At 39.2% G+C, this 20659-nt stretch overlaps 1 protein-coding gene across 1 annotated transcript in view; it reads right to left on the reverse strand.

Annotated features, from left to right (window-relative positions):
• Plppr1 (phospholipid phosphatase related 1) overlaps positions 1-20659 on the reverse strand; it is a 157808-nt gene that overhangs the window by 63566 nt on the left and 73583 nt on the right. The gene's annotated exons all lie outside the window — the stretch shown is intronic.

Below are 20659 nucleotides of genomic sequence, written 5' to 3' on the forward strand. Positions count from 1 at the left end.
GCAGCGTGGATCCCCAGAGCACACTCCCTCCATCACCCAGTGGCTCTCCTGGTATTGGTATTGGCAAGTGTGTGCATGCCTGGGTCGGCGTGCTCTGGGCTCTGGGAGTGTGTGCTTGCTTGTCTGCCTGGTAACATCTGTTGTAGAAACCTTCCAGCAAATAAAACACAGCTCCCATCTGAAAGGCAGGCCACAGCCAGGCTTGAGCAGACGCCCAGCTTCTGCTGCTACGCTCTCAGAGTGTGCATGGGAACCAAGGCAATATTTTCACTCAGAACACAGGTGAAGAGTCAAAGAACAGAGGTGAGTCTACTCAGGACAGAGGTGAAGAGTTAAAGGGCACAGAGTCAGCAAGATGCAGATGTAAGATCTGTTTATCAGAAATGTCTTAACAGGCTAGAGGTAGACTTACCTTACAAAATATTAGAGGCAACAAATCAGGAACAAATGACTGACTGAATGAGTAAGTGAATGAACAAAGAGGAAAGTTAAGGCCTAGAAAGATTAAGAAAAAATTCCAGAATCATCTCCTAAATTATTGGCAGGTGTTGGACACCAAGTTATAACTTAATTGTTTTCAAAACAGTTTTGCTTTTATTCCAAAATGCTTTCTACCAGTAAACCAAGAATATACCTGATTATATCTTACAGACATATATCCTTCCTCAGATTTAGACACAATTATCCTTTCATTTTGGCTCAAATTGCCTAGAAAGTCACTGAAATTTAGATATAGATTTTAATAGGTATGTGGAATTGAGGGCATAGCTAAATGCAATGTTATTTTTCTCATCTATATTTGGAAAACACCTAAATGTCAAGGTAAGACAGAGACAAAGGTAGATAGAAAGCAGGTCTTCAAGGTTATGAAATCATAGAACCTTGAATCAAAAGAGATCTTGGATTCTTCCAGTCTAACACTTTCACTTCATAGATGAGAAAACTGAGGTCCAGAATGTGGAACTGACCATTAAGACTTGTCCAACAAGTAAACTAAACATGTGCTTAGATGGAGCATTCACAACTCAGGAAAACTGAGATGGAGAAAATATATTCTTTAATGTTGATTCATTTAAAGGCATCAAAATAATCATTATGGGAAAAAAATCATAACAGGGTAGTACATCTCCCCTCACCCTGGTATCAGGAATTGATACCAGTCAACCACCAAGCTACACTCCAAGCCCTTTTTATTTTGAAACAGAGTCTTATTACATTGCTTGCTAAGGCTGGCCTTGAACATGCCATCCTCCTGCTTCAGCTTCCCAAGTTAGGACTTCTTCATTTGGAAGTATATATTGGACAGTGAGGGGAAACCATCATCTTTTCAGGGTTCAAGAAGTTCAAAGTTTTTTTCCAGTCCTGGAATGACTAAACCAAAGTCACACAGATAATAAGTACTAAAACCAGGACTCGAAATCCAATTTTTTTTTTTTTTTTTTTTTTTATCTGTCAGAGTGTCAAAAACTACATTCTATACAAAAGGATAAAGAGAGAGAGGGGAGGCAGAGGAGGTCAGTGCCATTGCAGAAAGGCACTGTTTGGCATTCATATCCATTTCCCAACCCTTTACTTCAGCCACAGCATTGAAGCAGGGCCGCACACTCTGCCCACCCTAGAATCAGCACAGCCTCTGCTCCTGGGACAATACGATTCTACCTCATCATAGCATGAAAAATGCTCCCTGTTCCTCCAATTTCCCCTCTTTCTCTGTGCCTTTCCTTTTTGACTCAGAAGCCCTTTGTGCCTCTCACTGCAGTGTGGCTCAAGTACCAACTCCTGGGCATCTACAGAGAGGTCTTTGTTTTGGCTGCATCTCTCTACCACCTTTCCTTTTATTCCAGGTGGACTGCACATCACCCTCTCCATTCACCTTCCCTTGTGCATAACTTGTTTCTGGCTCTACAAGGATTATATTCTTCTAGTGTCTGGTATTTTCTACCCAGGGAACCTCCACCCCCCAGGGCCTCCCATCACAATTTCTGACCTTCCAATAATCTGTTTCTCCATGCCTGAAGTTGTTTATTGGCACCACATACAAACATTTATCTATGCTGTTTCAAGTTATTTATCTTCCTTATAGCAACAGGGAAGAGATTTGGATGACATTTCCTCTAAGACTGAGAGGCGCTCTGCACTGACCCTGCTAATGGTGCACTTGCCTATAGCTAGCTTACAAAGTCAAAGCCATGATGTTCCTATTTCTTTTGTGCATGGCTGGTCAACTGAATTGACCTGGTGGGAAAGAACCTAGCTAGCTATGTTGAATGTTTTGCAGGGGAGATAACACTAAGATCGCAGCAGTTCTGAGGCTTTGCCTCTGCAGCTCTCTGTCTCCAGCACAGGGCTGATCTAGGATTTTTGTGTATTTCATCCATGTGGATGGAAGCATATTTGTCTCTTCCATCATCTCTTAGAATATGTCTGCATAGAGGACAGGCATGACCTATGGGAGAATTTGGGACAAAGAAGAAACCAAAACCAAAAATGGCATCTAGTTTCTTCTATTAAAGAAAAGCATTCAATTTCACTGGGTGCCTTTGTACTACCACTTCCTTTTACAAAAAAGAAACGTGAAGTAAACTAAAGCAAAACACAACACACAAATCAAAGAACAGAAACTTAAAACAGAACTGCCTTAATGTTATTTTTTATTCTAGTGTATTTAACAGCAAAAAAGTCAATGTCACATGACTAAATTTGAACTCTATAGAACAAATCTTGAATAACTACCTGATAGATTTAATTCTGGAAGCAGCATTCAGAGAGAAATGAATAATTCATCAATCAGTTTCAAGACATAAAGAACATAGAACCTGAGACACTCAAAGGGTGGTACAGGTGGGTGGGACCCTTTAGAGCTTATGTAACAGCACTGACCCCCACCATGGATCAACTTGCCATGGCTCTTCTCTTGAGCAGCCAGGAACCCTCTCATTCTCAAACTCCTCAGAGGTTGCAAAGGAACAAAATTAGAGCAATTCAGATCTTGATTTCTAGTGTACTTTCCTATTGAAAATTATTTTGCAACCATATATTAAAATGAAGCTGACAGGTTTGCTGCCAGAACAGAGGAAACACATTGATTGAGCTTCCAGGAGTGGAGAGGTCCACTCGCTACACTGACAGCGCTGTATAATTAGCCATCCATGTTCTCCCTTTTCCCTTCCCGGCCTGGGTCATGATCCATCACTGTCTAGGTTTATGTCACTGGTGCCAGCTGGCACACTTGCCATCTCTGCTTCCCTCCCCAACCCCATTTAGGGATGCATGGAGGGAGGCCATAATGTTGGTGTCACTTAAGCAGATGGTGAGGCTGTGCCGGGCCGAGTACTGGTGGAAGGGTTGGCGATGTCAGTGTGACAGAAGCAATTACGGCTGTGAGAGGATAATGAGGTGTGGGGAGCGCACATACCAGGGACTGACCTCAATTTCACTTCCCAAGAATGACATTCCAATATAAGAAAGTGCATTAAGTGCTGATCATGCCACAAGGATTTGGAAGGCAGACGCCAGCAATCTCTGAAATCCAGCCTGTCCTGGTTGAGAGTGCAGTGTTTCTACACAGGCCCTCTGCTGATGAGAGGAAAGTAAATGTCACAGAGTTGAGCAAGGAATGGAAAGTCTGGAGCGATTGTAGATCACAAATTTATAGACTTGATACAAGCTTCAGGGAAGAGAGCACCAGGTGAGGGTGGTAGCATTCAGGTGTGTGTGTGTGTGTGTGTGTGTGTGTGTGTGTGTGTGTATCTGGTGTGTGGCACAGAGACATGAGATTGGAATGAGACCTGGTCTAGAGTGGAAGGGGCATATTTCAAACTGGGGAATTCTTTAGGATAAATACTGATGAGTGGTATGGCTGGGTCATATGGTGGTTCTATGCCTAGTCTTTTCAGGAACCTCCATACTGATTTCCAAAGTGGTTGTACTAATTTACAATCACAGGGTAGGAAATCTTCAAGTAGCATCAATGGAAGTGTAAAACAGTGTAATAGGCTGGAGTGGAAACACATGAGAAAACTGATAGTGAGCTGTCTCTGGGGACCCTTTGAGAGGGGTCAGAGGATCCAAAATGATAGAGGCAAGAGCTAAGCAGGAAAATGAAATGATAATGACATATACTATGCCTGTGTCCTAGAAACTCTTCTAAGCATTTTACATAAGCTATCCTGCATGGTAGGTATATTATCATTTTCATTTTACTTATAAGAAAACAGGTACAGAGAAATTACATGAATTATATAAGGTCACACAGCTCATGGGAGTGAACCTGGGATGATTAGTATGAACATAATGTATCTTTCCACACAAATTTATGTGGCCTGGGGAAAACCAGATTACAAATATGTCAGCATAACATTAAGCACTGAACTATGTGTCACATGCTTGGATGGTTTATTTAAATGACTTCAAGGGTCAGTTTCCTCATCTGTATGAAGGTTAATAATAACTATCTCATAAAGATGCAATGAGGCATATTTTCAGATTCTCATTTTGTTCCAAAAAGGAACTTCCACCAAATAAAGTAAACCAGGATAAATAAACAGTAGGAACAGAGAGGAAAATAAGTATGGTGATAGGAAGCATATCTTTGAATGTAAATTGTCGAAGAGTCAATGCAGTAAGGAAAGGCTTGTCAGTTACACATTTCACAGTATTTGTAGGATTAAAAAAACCAATAAATTGTTAAGGATAAGAATATTTTTGGTACAGTAACCAGACAGAAGTTCTTCTTTGGGGTTCTCATAAAGGGTATGGCATGCTAAGTAATGACTCAGTGAGTATTGATGGTGCTCTTCTTTTTCTGGGGGGGTAACCAGGGATTGAACTCAGGGGCACCCAACCACTGACCACATCCCCTATTTTTGTATTTTATTTAGAGACAGGGTCTCACTGAGTTACTTAGTGCCTTACCATTGCTAAGGCTGGCTTTGTACTTGTGATCTTCTTGCCTCAGCCTCCCGAGCCTCTGGGATTACAGATACGCACCACCCCAGCTGGAGACTGCACTATTCTTTACCTGACACCTCATCTCAACTCAGTATAGGCTTAATATGGGCCTGATGTAAGCTTAGTGGTAGAGCACTTGCCTAATATACACAAGGCCCCTGGGTTCCATCCCCAGCACTGTGAAAACAAAGCAAAAAAAAATATATGGGCTTAATATAAGAAAAATAATACAGGCAAAATTCACAAAAATGATGTCCTGGGCATTCTAATTCAGTCTAGGTTGAATTTGAAAGAGGACAATGCAAGGCTAAGAGCCAAAGGACTGTCTAGGTTGGAAATAAGCTCTACTGCTTGTGGGTGTATGGAAATAAGCTCTACTACTTCTTTAGTTGTGAGGATTGTGTATTAAGTACTGAGAGCAATGTCTGACTCCTGGCACTAAGGCATTTGCTGGAAGTGTGGATGGACTGTGTGTCTTTCAGGGCTCCTACCTAGCTGTAGTTTCTTTCTTTTTTTTATTATTATTGTATACAAATGGGATACATGTTGTTTCTCTATTTGTACATGGAGTCAAGGCATACCATTTGTGTAATCATACGTTTACATAGGGAAATGATGTTTGATTCATAATTTTTTTCCCTTCCCCCCACCCCTCCCACCCCTCTTTTCCCTCTATACAGTCCTTCCTTCCTTCATTCTTACCACACTCCTTATCCCTAACCCTAAACCTAACCCTAAACCTAATGCTAACCCCTCCCACCCCCCATTATATGTCCTTATCTGCTTATCAGCGAGATCATTTGTCCTTTAGTTTTTTGAGATTGGCTTATCTCACTTAGCATGATATTCTCCAATTTCATCCATTTGCCTGCAAATGCCATAATTTTATCATTCTTCATTGCGGAGTAATATTCCATTGTATATATATGCCACAGTTTCTTTATCCATTCATCAGCTGAAGGGCATCTAAGTTGGTTCCACAATCTGGCTATGGTGAATTGAGCAGCTACGAACATTGATGTGGCTGTATCTCTGTAGTATGCTGATTTTAAGTCCTTTGGGTATAGGCCAAAGAGTGGGATAGCTGGGTCAAATGGTGGGTCCATTCCAAGCTTTCTGAGGAATCTCCATACTGCTTTCCAGAGTGGCTGCACTAATTTGCAACCCCACCAGCAATGAGTGTTCCTTTTTCACCACATCCTCGCCAACACCTATTGTTGCTTGTGTTCATGATAATCGCCATTCTAATTGGGGTGAGATGAAATCTTAGGGTAGTTTTGATTGCATTTCCCTTATTACTAGGGATGTTGAACATTTTTTTCATATATCTGTTGATTGCTTGTACGTCTTCTTCTGTGAAGTGTCTGTTCATTTCCTTAGCCCATTTGTTGATTGGATTATTTGTCTTCTTGGTGTAGAGTTTTTTGAGTTCTTTATAGATTCTGGAAATTAGCGCTCTATCTGAAGTATGGTTGGCAAAGATATTCTCCCACTCTGTAGGCTCTCTCTTCACATTGCTGATAGTTTCCTTTGCTGAGAGCTAGCTTTTTAGTTTGAATCTATCCCAGTTGTTGATTCTTGCTTTTATTTCTTGTGCTATGGGAGTCCTGTTAAGGAAGTCTGATCCTAAGCCAACATGTTGAAGATTTGGACCTACTTTTTCTTCTATAAGATGCAGGGTCTCTGGTCTGATTCCGAGGTCCTTGATCCATTTTGAGTTGAGTTTTGTGTAGGGTGAGAGATAGGGGTTTAATTTCATTCTGTTCCATATGGTTTTCCAGTTTTCCCAGCACCATTTGTTGAAGAGGCTATCTTTTCTCCATTGCATATTTTTGGCCCCTTTGTCTAGTATGAGAAAATTGTATTTATTTGAGTTTGTGTCCATGTCCTCTATTCTGTACCATTGATCTACCTGTCTATTTTGGTACCAATACCATGCCATTTTTGTTACTATTGCTTTGTAGTAGAGTTGAAGATCTGGTATTGCAATACCCCCTGCTTCATTCTTGCTACTTAGGATTGCTTTAGCTATTCTGGGGTTTTTATTCTTCCAGATGAATTTCATAATTGCTTGCTCTATTTCTGCAAGGTACATCATTGGGATTTTAATTGGAATTGCATTGAATCTGTATAGCACTTTAGGTAGTATGGCCATTTTGACAATATTAATTCTGCCTATCCAGGAACATGGGAGATCTTTCCATCTTCTAAGGTTTTCTTTAATTTCTTTCTTTAGTGTTCTGTAGTTTCTTAGTTTAGGTTTACAAAACTACGGGAAGGAATGAATTAGAGACTATCTTCTAGTAAGATCTCAGATAGTTAAACACAGACCAATTAGCTGCAGTTAAGAAAGACAACCTCTTGTGAAAACAGCCTCTTGTGAAATGAACCAGTATGTGTATTAGAATCCATCTCCTCTTCTTTAAGGAGGATCAGAGGGGTGCCTTCAGGCAAGGATGTGTGGATGGAATGAGATCATGGAGTCAGACAACTAGTATTAATCAAGTACCTACTATACACAGACACTGGGAATATCTGTATTTTAACACAACTGTTGAAACAGGCATAGTCTTTGGATTCATGTAGTTTTCTCTCAGGATGGATATTATAAAAATATGCTCAAAGAAATGATAATGGCAATTCTCATTGACCATATTACCAGCTATGTAACTTTAAATGTATTATCTTATATGATACTTATACTACCCCATGAGCTGCAATGAGTTACCCTCATCTAAAGAAGAGGACCCCTATCCAAATTCACAGAACTAATGAATGGTAGAGCCAGGATTTGAAGCTCTGGTGCCAATTACTCTTTCATACTTAAAACCTGCAGTAGCAAAGTGAGATGAAACATGTAAAACGCTAAGTGCTTTGTTCTATTCTTGCTTTTAATTTCAGTGCTTTTTTTTAGCGTAACTTAAAGTTGGGCAAGAGTAGAGGCTGACTACTTACTACCAATTCTTTGTTAATTCTTTAAAAACGCTATGTCTCCTGTCTATAATGATCCTTTCTCCAACTCCTTTAATTTTTCCTTTTCCTCAGCCAGGTAAATAAACAGTGGTGCCCTGCAAGGATCTGTCCTTACCTCCACCTTGTCATTTTCTTTATGTGACTTCCATTGATTTATCAGTTACATTTTCCCTAATATGTCTCCATTCTCAGCTCCATTTTCTCTCCTGATCACCAACATGGTGGTGTTCTGTAGACAGTTACCACAAGTCTAAACTGGAGTTCAGTATTTCTTCTTACAAGATACAATTTTTCTTCTCTTCCCTAGCCTGGAAAATCCAACCAATATCCTCTTAGTCACATCAGCTAGAAATCTCAGTATCATATTGGATTCCTCCTTCCTCCAACTCATGCGAGACCCAGTTGCCAATGTTACCGACTGCAGTGCCCTTGTGTTTATCTCATTTTTCTTATGCCTGTTGCCACTGCCTTATCCAGCTTCCACACTACCTCTAGAATCTAGCCTCTCTGTGCCTCCATTTACCCTGCTGTTAAAGAGTTACCATCCTAAGGTGTAGCTATAATTACATCTTTATATTCCTTCAAATCTTCAGCGATTGCCTTGTGGGGACTGAATATTTGTTTTACTCCAAAATTCACAGGTTGAAGTCCAAGTCCCCAATGTGACAGTATGTGGAGGTGGAGCCTTTGGGAAGGACTTAGGTCAAGCAGGTAGAACCCTTATAAATGGGATCAGTATCTTTAGAAAAAGAGACACGACAGACAGTATCGATTTCCCCTCTTCCCCTTTACTGTCTCCTCTCCCCTGTAGGATGTAACAAGAAGACAACTGTTCACAAACCAACAAGAGGGTCCTCACCAGACCCTGAATCTGATGGCTATCCTTGATCTTGGAGTTTTAAGCCTTCAGAACCAGGAGAAAGAAATGTTTATTGTTTAAGCCACCCAGTCTGTTGTAATCTGTTATGGCAGCTTGAGATAAGACACAACTACTTCAGGTAAACCAAGAAAATGTCTCTGCATTGAACTTTGATCGTGCCCATATTTTTTGGTAGAAGAAAGAAGACTGCCATCTAAATAGAGTCTAAGTCAGAGTCCTGTGCCCTTCACTCTCCAAGACCCTGAGCTGACTACCAGAGCCTTGCTCAATCAGTAGAAAAGATACACTCTCCCTCTCTCTGGGATTCCTACATGTTCCTACCAGGCCACCCATTAAAGAACAAATACAAACACCACATCTTTGTATGTATATAGGCATTTCATTCCCCCTGAACCCTGTTGGTTGTTCATTGTGGATGATATGGAGAAATGTAGAGTGTATGGAAATACAACCAGGTAGATTTATAATTATAACAAAGCAGGGGTCAGTGTTGGCTATAAGCTAAATTTTTCTCTTTGATCTTCTGCTTTTAAGAATGTTTTTATAATTCAATCACATGGATGAATTCATAGAAAGGATGCTAAATGGATAGTGGCATCAAAATGGCAGGCATAGCTAAGATCAGAGAGGGTAGAATGAAAATTCAAAATGATTGTGACCTTGGGGAATATTCCTTAGGGATTCATGCAATGCCCTATGCAAGGCTCTTGTGGTCAATAATTCAGGGTCTGAGAAAGTGAATGGCACAGGACTCTTGCCTGAGATGCCCGTGGGCTCTGCCCTTCTCCAGGGCTGCCTCAGAGCGGGGAAAGGGCAGAGCTCAGTACGCACTTCATGTCTGAGGAAGTGAAAGGACAAGAGGATGGGTAAAGAAAAGTCTGGGAAAAGAAGGTCCCAGGTATTTCATGTGCATTTTACATACTTCTTGGAGGTACATAAAGAAGAGGGGGAATGGATGGAAGCAATCTCCCAAGAATCTCTATGATCTAAACGCGATGGTGTTGCTGTATTATTTTTGGTGCTGACCTGAGATCTCTCAAGAGAAGCATTAGAGGTCAGCAAACTACTTCTAAATACCAGCTATGTACCAAACCCCTCAGCTGGTTGGTAGAAATGGAGAGATGAAGTTCTTTCAGCTTTTCAAGAATATGAGCATGTGACCAAGTTTTCAGTGCTGTAACACAATTGGTTAGTGGTTATAATCAGTCAGATGATGGGAGGAAGGATGGACAGATATTACAATGACATCAGGAAGAGAATATTAACTCACACATGATAGGAGACAGAAGGGGCATGTCAGCAATGACATGCGAGCTGGTTGCCATGGTGAAATGAATATTTATGGTCTCTGGAGCTTAAAGATGCAGACTCAGTACCAGGTGGACAATTTAGCACCTGTGCAGCTTTTAGGCAACATACATACAAAGTCTTTCTAGATCAGTTTCTTCATAAATAAAATTGGAACAATGATATCTGCAACAATGACTTGTGAAATTCATTTATGTATATACATTTATATAAATATATATATGAATTAGAATAGGATGGATTTAAATAGGTTCATAAGTTAAAGGAAATCTCAATACTATAAGCATGAATACCTCCCAAATTTATTCTTGGCTGCTTATCCCTTATACTGGCCAGAGCTTTTTCATGTATTTACTCACTTAATATACATATTTGTGTGGTGGTTTTACCTTTTGCAAAGGATTTCTTTTAGTCCTTGTCTTACAATACTTGCTGAGAAAGGTGAATTCCTGATCATCCTTAACCTCTCCCAGCAGAACTAGCACATCTTCCTGGGAAACATGATGTAAAAGGAGTTCTATAAAATCAACTGACCAATCAGAAGCACCACAAAATTCAAGGCATTACCCAGCACATCAATACACAAATCCTGCAGCGCCGTGGGAGAAGGGTGGAGTGACAAGGCCTGTCTGGTCCACCTTTCAGAGATGGGAGCATTGGAGACGGAGACATACTCGGTGCTCACCCCTTCCTCAGGTGGACACCAGCAGCACTGGAAGATGTTTCTTAGGAGCACGGAACTCATCCTTGGAACACGGTCAAGACACTGCATGCTCAGCCCTCACATTCAGATGACTCAAAGGAGGACCAAGAAGGGGTAGGGAGCAGAATTTGGTGATAAGGCCTGACTTTGGTCTTTGTTCTTTCACTGATTTTAGCTTCTTGGATCCATTGACCCATCTGGGAGGAAACACCCTAGCAGGCATGAGATCACATGTGAAGTGGAATTATAGGAGAAGCGTTGGAGGAACACTTCTCAGATGGTAAAACACCACATAAATATGTACACTAAATGAGTAATTTCATGAAAACATCTGGCCACTAAGGAACTAGGAGCTCAGGTTAGATTGGGGAAGGTGTTCATATTTATGAGTGGAATTTCCTTCAATTTATGAACTTACTTATTTAGAACCACATCTTACCTCTTTAAATTTTTTTATTTGTTCTAATTTGTTGTACATGACTGCAGAATGCATTTATACATTTTGATGGATCATACATAAGTGAAGTATAATCTCTCATTTTTCTGATTATATTGTAGGATCACATTGATCATAGTCAAATATGTACATGAGTTAATAGTGTCTGTTTCACTCTATTATCATTCCTACCCCCATACCTACTCCGCTTCCTTCCCTCCCTTCTACCTAATATAAAGTAACTCTCTTCTTCTCTACCCACACCCCCTCCACCCATTTATTGTGAATTAGCATCCACATATCAGACAAAACATTCAGCCTTTGGTTTTTGGGTTTGGCTTATTTTGCTTAGCGTGATATTCTCTGACTTCATCCATTTACCAACAGATGCCATAATTTCATTCTTCTTCAAAGCTGAGTAATATTCCACCACATTTTCTTTATTCATTCATCTGTTGAAGGGCATCTAGATTGGTTCCATAGTTTAGCTATTGTGAATTAAACTTCTATAAACATTGATGTGAGAGAACTGGAGTTGTGGCTCAGTGGTAGAGCATTTGCCTGGCATGTGTGAGGCCCTGGGTTTGATTCTCAGCACCACATACAAATAAACAAATAAAATAAAATAAAAAGATCCATTGACAACTTAAAGTTATTAAAAAAAATTGATGTGATTCTCCTCCAGGCCCAAAGATGGTGAACTTATGCCTAAAGAAGTTGAACCAAGATCAACCCCTACTCTTCTTTCTCTATTTTATTGTAGTAGGCAGAATTTTAAGCTGACTTCTGATGTTTCTGCTCATCGGTGTATATTCTCTGTATGTCCCTATCTTCAGGTGTGGGTGGGACCTAGTAATGTAATGGGATATCACTTTCTTGATTATGTTGCAATATACAGCAAAGACAAAGGGATTGTGATGATGTGATTAATGTCCATAATCAGTTATCCTTGAATTAATAAAAAAGTGAGATTCTCATGGGTGAGCCTGACCTAATTGGTTGAGACTGTTAAACAAAGGAAGAAGTAGAGACATTCTCTTGCATGTCTGTAAGAAGCCAACTGCCATGCTATAGAAAAGACTACATGGCCAGAAAGAGTATACCTCTAGGAGCTGAATTCTGCCTGTGAAGAGGACTCTGAGGCTCTGGTGTGATTACAGCCCTAGCTGACATGTAGGGTTTTACCTAAGAAGACACTGAATGGAGGACCCAGCTAACTTGTATCCAGACTTCTGATCCAGAGAAACTGTGATAATAAATTCATGTAGTTTTAAGTTATTAAATATGTGATAATTTGCTTCCTAGCTATTATGGCTTGGATGTGAGGCATCCCCCAAAAGCTCACATGTGAGATAAAGCAAGGAGGTTCAGAGGAGAAATTTGGGTTGTGGGAGTTTTAACCTAATCAGTGAAATAATTCCTGATGGGATTAACTGAGTGGCAACTGGAGGCAGGTGGGGTTGGTTGAAGGGAGTGGTTCATTGGGGGCATGGCTTTGAGGTACATATTTTGTATCTGGAGAGTGGAGTCTCTCTCTCCTGATGATGGGAGTTGCTTCCCTCTGCCAAGCTCTTCCACCATGATGTTCAGCCTCACCTCGAGCCCTGAGGAATGGAGCCAGCCTTCTATGGGCTAAGACCTCTGAAACCGTGAGCTCTCAAATAAACTTCTGTTCTACAGTTGTGCTGGTTGGGTCTTTTAGTCACAGCAGCCAAAAAGGTGACTAAAACACTAGCATAGGAAAATAATGTAAAGGGAACACCCTCCCTGGTGATCTCTATGAACAGGTCAGAGGTTCCTCTAGTGGGGCAGAAGAATCTCAGACTTTGTTCTTCACTGAATCTTCTTCATAGGCAGTAGGGCCTGGACTTATCTTTCCCTTGCTAAGACTGAGGTTCCTGAGTTTTACAGTCCTGAAGTCTGCCTTTATTATTTTCTTCTATACTCCCCAAACTACAAAACCTAACACCCAACATCTATTTATTTGGGAACAATTAATTTGATTTCTAATTTTAATTCAATAACTACCTTAATTATAGATGCAGAGATTCTGACTGGTGTAAGATAAGCAGAATAACCAAACTGACTTGTGATTTTAACTGACATCAAAGAATCTGGTATTTTGGTCATTCCTATAGGCCTGACATGGATAAATGCATGCCTCACTTCTATTCAAGCATTTTGAAAGACAGGAAGCAGCTTACTGACCCTAGTAGTTGACATCATTTGAGATATTCACCTAGACTGTGATTTTTCTTCTTTGAAAATTGCACATTTAAACCCACAGTCATGCTTGCATTATAAGACCGATTCCCTGGCTGTAGCTGACTTTCCTAAGGGGCTATACCTGGCCCAACGTTGACCTGTGAGATTCTTCCAAGAATCAGAAGCAAGTTTCTCAGACTCTTCACTTGGGTCCAAGAATTAAAAACTCAGGAACCAAGTGCTGCCTTTTGTGGACACCTGAACCTGAGAAGCTGTGAAAGCTAAAGGATAGTTCTTTTGCCATTTTAAAAACTTCATTCATAATTGAAAAAGGTTTTCAGTAAAAGAGATAAGGACTTGACCAGGAGGCACAGCCGCTGTGTGAGCAAATCCTGACGGGAAAGCCTGAGCCCAACTTGTGATCAGCGTGGTTTTTGAGTTCCTAATTGGTTCAACTTTCTGCCTAAATATGGCTTCTAATCCTCTCACATGTCCTAGCAAATTATTTTGAGCCTTGGGTCTAGGTACGAGGAAAAGAGAACTTCATCATTACCACCTTTGTCCTGTTTGTGTTATGATAATATTCACATAGAAACTTTAATGTGGGATATTGCAAATCCCAGCAAAGGTAACTTAAACATAAAGTTAATATATCGATTAAATGAAGAAATCCAACAGGTTTTATTACTGGAATATTCTCAGGACATACTGGTATTTCAGAATTCCCAGAAGTATATTTTAGTGTACAGAGTCTTTGAAATTTATTTGATCATGAAACTCACCCCACCTTTGCTTCCTGGGGCACATCGATCATCAACTTACAGAATATTCATGAAACTTGGTTTGAAAAATGCAGACACAGTTTCTTTTTGGGAAAAAGGTGGTCAGGGAAGAAAGAAAAGGAAAAGAATGAATATATAAATTTTTAGTTGTATTGGGTGGGAGGGTGTAACAACCTACTTACATGTATCAAATAAGGAACTAGAAGCTTCACCTTGCTCAGTTCTTCTACTTGGATGGCACTACCGTCTATCCTTCATCATTGAACCAGTACCCATAATCATGGTTAAAAATGGAAATATTTCGATTGCACCATTTTGGGGATCTCAGGTACAGATGCCATCTCAGTTTAGGAACAGGGATCCCCCCCCCCCCAGCTGGGTTCTTGGAACACCATGACCCATCTGTTGTGTCAATCTGGGATCAGAGAACTAAAGAATGGGGCAAACAAAAGCAGCTACAACAATGGTTATGTGTAGCACTTGGCACCACCCATGGGATTTCTGTGATGACAACTATCAATCCCTTTTGTAGCTTAAAAGCAACTGTGGTGAAGCCAACAGCACAGCAGTGGAAGTTTGCTCATCTTCGCACCCACCCCCTATGGTTTCCAGTCCCTCCACTCTACACAAGCTCTTCTTGCTCATTCCAGTCAGGCTCAGCATTATAGCCACCATCTTGGAAAGACTTAGGAATGTGTCTCCAAGGTTTATCTGGGCATGGCCTATGTGATCACAGTACTCAATGAAAGTGTGATTTTTAATTTTAAAAATTAAACTCCTGAGTTTCTTCATATTATTTTGTAAAAGACAGTTGCCCTATTTTGAACTCAGCAAAGCTGTTTGGAGCAATAGTTTCAAGAGAGAGGAGACTAATTTTGGATGCATTTCAAACACAGAGGAGAATGGCATGATATGGTGGAGGTCCAAGGCAGTACAGGGAGAAGCAGGAGAGGAAATTAAGATGGACAGTGGCTGTGTTGTCAGGTGAGTGGGTGAGCAATCAAACAGTAGGCTTGGATCCACTACTGTTGTAAGGTAATGTCAAGGCGTTATCTTTAGATAACTTTAACTTTCTCAAAATGCATCAAACAAAATTCCCAAGCTGCTAGGATGCTTTATGAAGTTATAAGGAATTATTAATTTACCTCTTCCAACTTGTACAGTACAAAACTGAGATCACAAAATGTCATATTGCTCTGAGGGTAGCAATTGCTCCAACTTTAATCATTCATGCAGAGATGATGTTGGAAAATACTCAAACAAAAATGGTTTTGCTTTGTAAAGACACAATTAAATATTTGAAAATGTAGCAATGATAATTGCATTCTGTATTGTATTGCCATTATTTAATTGCATATATTTTCTTGGTACTAAACTGTTAACTCCTCAGGAATTCATCTTTGAATTCCAAGCAGCAAGAATGGAACTTGGTGGTTGTTCAATAAATAGTGATAAACAAATTTGGAGTAGATGCATTTCTTAAATGAGACTCCAAAACAAAGGGCACAAAGAAGAAAACTGGAAATATCTGATTACATACAATTTCAGTGCATTCTGTTGAGTAACTCTTTAACCAAGTCAGCAGAACAGTGGAAGTCTAGGAGAAATTATTTGTAATATTCAAAGCATGGATGTGATTAATATTAAGCATCTATGACAAATTCCTATAAACCAACAAGATATAGCCAAATATATATATATGAAAAGAAAAAAAAAAGGTTCGTGGTGGTAACATAAATGAAGTACTGCATATGATGGAAAATTATATAATTTAAAAAATAATGTATTAGATTTTCATAAAATAATAAACACATATGTGACTTACTAAATGGCAAATACTTTTCTAAGGACTTTACATGTATTAATTCATTCAACCCTCGACTCCACAAAGTGAATATCATTAATAATTCCATTTTATAAATAAGGAAAATGAGGGCCAGAGAATTTAAGTGATTAGCCTAAGGACCCACAGTATGCAAATGAAAAAGTCAGCATTCTGGTAAAGCCAACATGTAGTCTGGTTTAGATTCATCAATCTTAATCACTGTGCTCTACTGACCAAAGCTTAAAAGCACTGAGAGAAAAACACAGCAAAGAAACAAAGAACCAGGGGGCGGGGGCATGAAAGCTGGTGGACTGAGACAGACATCATTACCCTACGTACATGTATGATTACACAAATGGTGTGACTCTACATCGTACACAACCATAGAAACAAAAAGTTTTACCCCATTTGTGTACAATGAATCAAAATGCAGTCTGTAAAAATAAATAATAATAATAAAAAAGAATCAAAGATCTATAGTACAAAGATATTTAAGTTAAAAACACATGCTAAAAATGCTTTTCAGGATATGTACACAGGGACATAAATATATTAGCGTCAGGATGGTAAGGACAAATAATCAAATGACTGTACCACACACCAAGGAGTCCAATTAATTTAACGTGGGAGACCCAAAGACCAACTACAAATAAGAGCCCAATGAATGAATGAATATTCAGCATCCTACGGACTTAGAGGGTATCTGTGCTGAACAAAATACTGCTTTGATAATTCACTCAAAATAGAGCTTTCACAATTTGTGGTTGTGGCACATCCAAATTTGTTGAAAGAGGAGCAGAATGAGTAGAAAACAGGCATCAGGCTGCATGTTAATGTCTTCTTAATCTGTTATCTAAAAACAAAAGCAAAACCTCAAGATATCTGATTGCTGTGACTCTTGCAGAGTCCATAACCATGGTATGGGTGCCTGCCATTAATTGCAGATTCAGTATGATCATTTTTCTCCAAAAAATAAAGAATCTCTTCATAGAGCTACTTGTTCATGGTCTTCAAAGAACATCAGACATATGGAGGTTGATTCCATAACTTGGACATTGTGAACTATGTTGTGATAAACATAGGTGTGTGCACATATCTATCACGTGCACCGAACTAGAAAAAAGACTGAAGGGTGGTGTGCTAGATTATATGGTAGTTCAATTTTTAGTTTTTGATGAGCCTCCATACTGATTTCCCTAGTAATAGAGATAACTGTGCTATATATACACAATGGAGTTTTGTTGAGCCATGAAAAACAAATTGTTATTTGTAGGGAAATGGATGGAACTGGAGATTGTTACATTGGGAGAAATAAGCCATACCCAGAAAGACAAGTGTTATATATTTTCTTTCTTATGTGGAAGCTAGAGGGAGAAAAAGAAGAAAAAACGGTGTGGGGAGGGTCTCATGAATGGGGAAGGGAGACTATAACAGAAGAGAATCAGGAGGGGAGAACTGTGGGGAGTGGATTCCATCTAATTATGTTATGCTTGTAGGAAAATGTTTACAATGAACTCACTATTCTGGATAATTAATTGGACCATAAAGAGATCAGAAGAATAATAGATTTCTACTTAAATATTAAAATCACACTCATCCCTTAATTAAAAAAACAAGAGTTCTTGTTATTTATAACAAGAATTCTTATCATGAGTTTTGAAATTAGGGATTTAGAAAAAAAAAAGGTACTGAAAAAGTGATTTTATGGCTCCACATTAGACAGAAAATGAAACTAACACTGGATATTCTGCATTCCATGTGGAACAAAATGTTAAAGATTCCAGCTGAAAAAAGAAGACAGGAAACAAGGTTGAGCAACTAGGTTGCTTTAAACAGCTGTAAACAGAAGTACTCATGATAACATTCTAATTTCCCTGCCAAGAAGGAATGTGATTCTTTTTTTCTCTCTATGCATTGCTAAGTTAATTGGAAATTAGGCAAATGAGAAGAAAAGGAAACACATTCAACTCAACCAGTTTGTTTTGCTTTCTAATTAAAATAGGTAAATCTCCACATTGCAAGAGTTAGATGTTCTCATTTTCCTTTAAAAACTACTGGGCAAGGATTTTTCTCATTTCTCTTTAAAGGCACCATTAGGTTGCCTGCAATGTAGTGTCACTTTGAAACACATTAGAAGTTTCTACATCAATGAACAGAGAACAGAGCTGGGCCTCAATAATCTGCTGGTTGTGGACTCCCAGGTGCTCAGATCTGCACCAGCTTCACTCTGGCTGCATGTAGAGGAAGCCAGTTACTCAGGGGAAAGAAATCAGGTGAACACCTGAAATGTGGCTAGTGTGACTGTGGAATGGGATTTTAAAATTTCGTTTTAATTTATCTAAATTGAAATAGCCATATATGGCTAGTGTTTATGTATGGGACAGACTATGATGGCCTAGTACTAGCAGGTTGATATCACGAACCAAGCATACAGATGAACCTTTTTTTAGTATAAAATATTCTAATACATGCATATAAAAATAGAAAATCAAGCTATAAGAATTTTACTCAGTAAAGGTTAAACATTATTACTCTTTGGTGTATATTTATTCCACCAGACTTATTTCTCCCAAGATTTATAAGTACATACAACCTATACGTAGATTTTAAAGATGATAAAGCAGAATCACACCACACATGCCATTCTATGGTTTTTCTCTTAACACATGCACCATCTTTCTATGTTGGTGCAGAGCGATATTTACAGCTACAGGAGCTTATGTGTTCCCCTCTTTCATAATCCCATTTTTGTCACTCTAGCCAAGGAACCCTGATTAACACACAGGTATGTGCAGGGACATTCATCTTTGGACAAATAACCCAATCAATAAATGGGCAAAGGAACTGGACACAGACAGTTCACAGAAGAAGAAATAGAATTGGTCAACAAATATATGAGAAAATGTTCAACATCTCTAGCAATTAAAGAAATGAAAATTAAAACTACACTGAGATTTCATCTCCCTCCAGTCAGAACGGCGATTATTAAGAATACAAGCAACAATAAATGTTGACAAGGATGTGGAGAAAAAGGTACACTTATACATTGCTGGTGTAACCACTCTGGAAAGCAGTTATATAGATTCCTCAGAAAACCTGGAATGGAACCACCATTTGACCCAGTTAGCCCACTCCTCAGTTTATACCCAAAGGACTAAAAAATAAATCAGCATACTACAGCAATGCAGCCACATCAATGTTCATAGCAGTTCAATTCACAATAGTTAAACTATGGAACCAACCTAGGTGCCCTTCAACAGATGAATGGATAAAGAAAACCTGATACATATACACAATGGAATATTATTCATCCATAAATAAAAATAAAATTATGGCATTTGCTGGTAAATGGATGGAACTGGAAACTACTGTGCTAAGTGAAATAGGCCAATCCCAAGAAACCAAAGGCTGAATATTCTGATACGCAGATGCTAACACACAGTAAGTGGAGCAGGTAGGGAAGAACAGAAGTACTTTGGATTAGACAAAGGGGAATGAAGGGAAGGGAGGGGGCATAGGAATAGGAGAGACCGAATAGGAAAGACCGTAGAATGAATCAGACATTACTTACTTGTGTTCACATATGAATACACGACCAGTGTAACTCCACATCATGTGCAACCACAAGAAAGGAAAGTTATACTCCATGTATATATGATATGTCAAGATACATTCTACTGTCATGTGTAACTAAAAAGGACTAATAAAAACATTTTAATCATTCGTCCTTTTTTTTTGAGATTGGCTTATCTCACTTAACATGAAATTTAAAAAAAATTTTTTTTAATTATCTTTGGGGTCACTATGTTTCATGTATCAAGGCTCCTATCTCAGGATGAAGGAAGAGAAGTAGTTAAAGAGGAGAACTTTGGATGCCAGATGGAGTAAGTTCAATGAATCAAAGTAAATAATCAAAGAATTTTGAGCAGGAAAGTGGAAAAACCAGACCATCATTCAAGAGGGTGACCCTGACAGTACTGTATGAGACTATGGCAGAGACCTGAGGCAAAGAAATCAGATTTGGAACATAGGTTTGATAACAGGTGAGTTATCAGGCACTCAGGATGTCTCTAGTACTTCTATGTGATCACATTTTCAGGGAAAGCTCACAAAAATCTCAAAATAGAGTGGACATAAAATACAGTTTGTGACAGTTTAGTTTCTGTTATGAATACATAAAATAATTTATTCATTAAACTTTTATTAAGTACTTACTATATGCCAAACATCAGGGAATTAGCAGTGCACAAAACAAGCCTCTGTCCACGTGGAAGAAGTGGTAAAAGATTTGGGGGCTAGAAGAAATAAGTTTAATTTAGAACAGGTAAATTTGTGGGGAGGGTGGAAGGTGGAATTCATTAGAGGTACACAGAACTGTGCAGACACAAGAGACCCCGAAGTGAGAGGCGGTGGGGTCATTGTTTTCTAATTATGATTGACATGATAGGTACAAAGGTTATAACATAATTAGTCCCAGTGTTCTTTGAGGTGGATTAGTGGGGCTGTAGTGAAAGGGGAAGAAGAGAGAGCTCTTCTGTGTTGTGCTGGGAAATTTAAAAAATAATAAACCTTAGGGGGCTAACATAGGAAAATGACC

This window comes from Sciurus carolinensis, chromosome 14 (assembly GCF_902686445.1).
Source record: "Sciurus carolinensis chromosome 14, mSciCar1.2, whole genome shotgun sequence".
Taxonomy (NCBI): domain Eukaryota; kingdom Metazoa; phylum Chordata; class Mammalia; order Rodentia; family Sciuridae; genus Sciurus; species Sciurus carolinensis.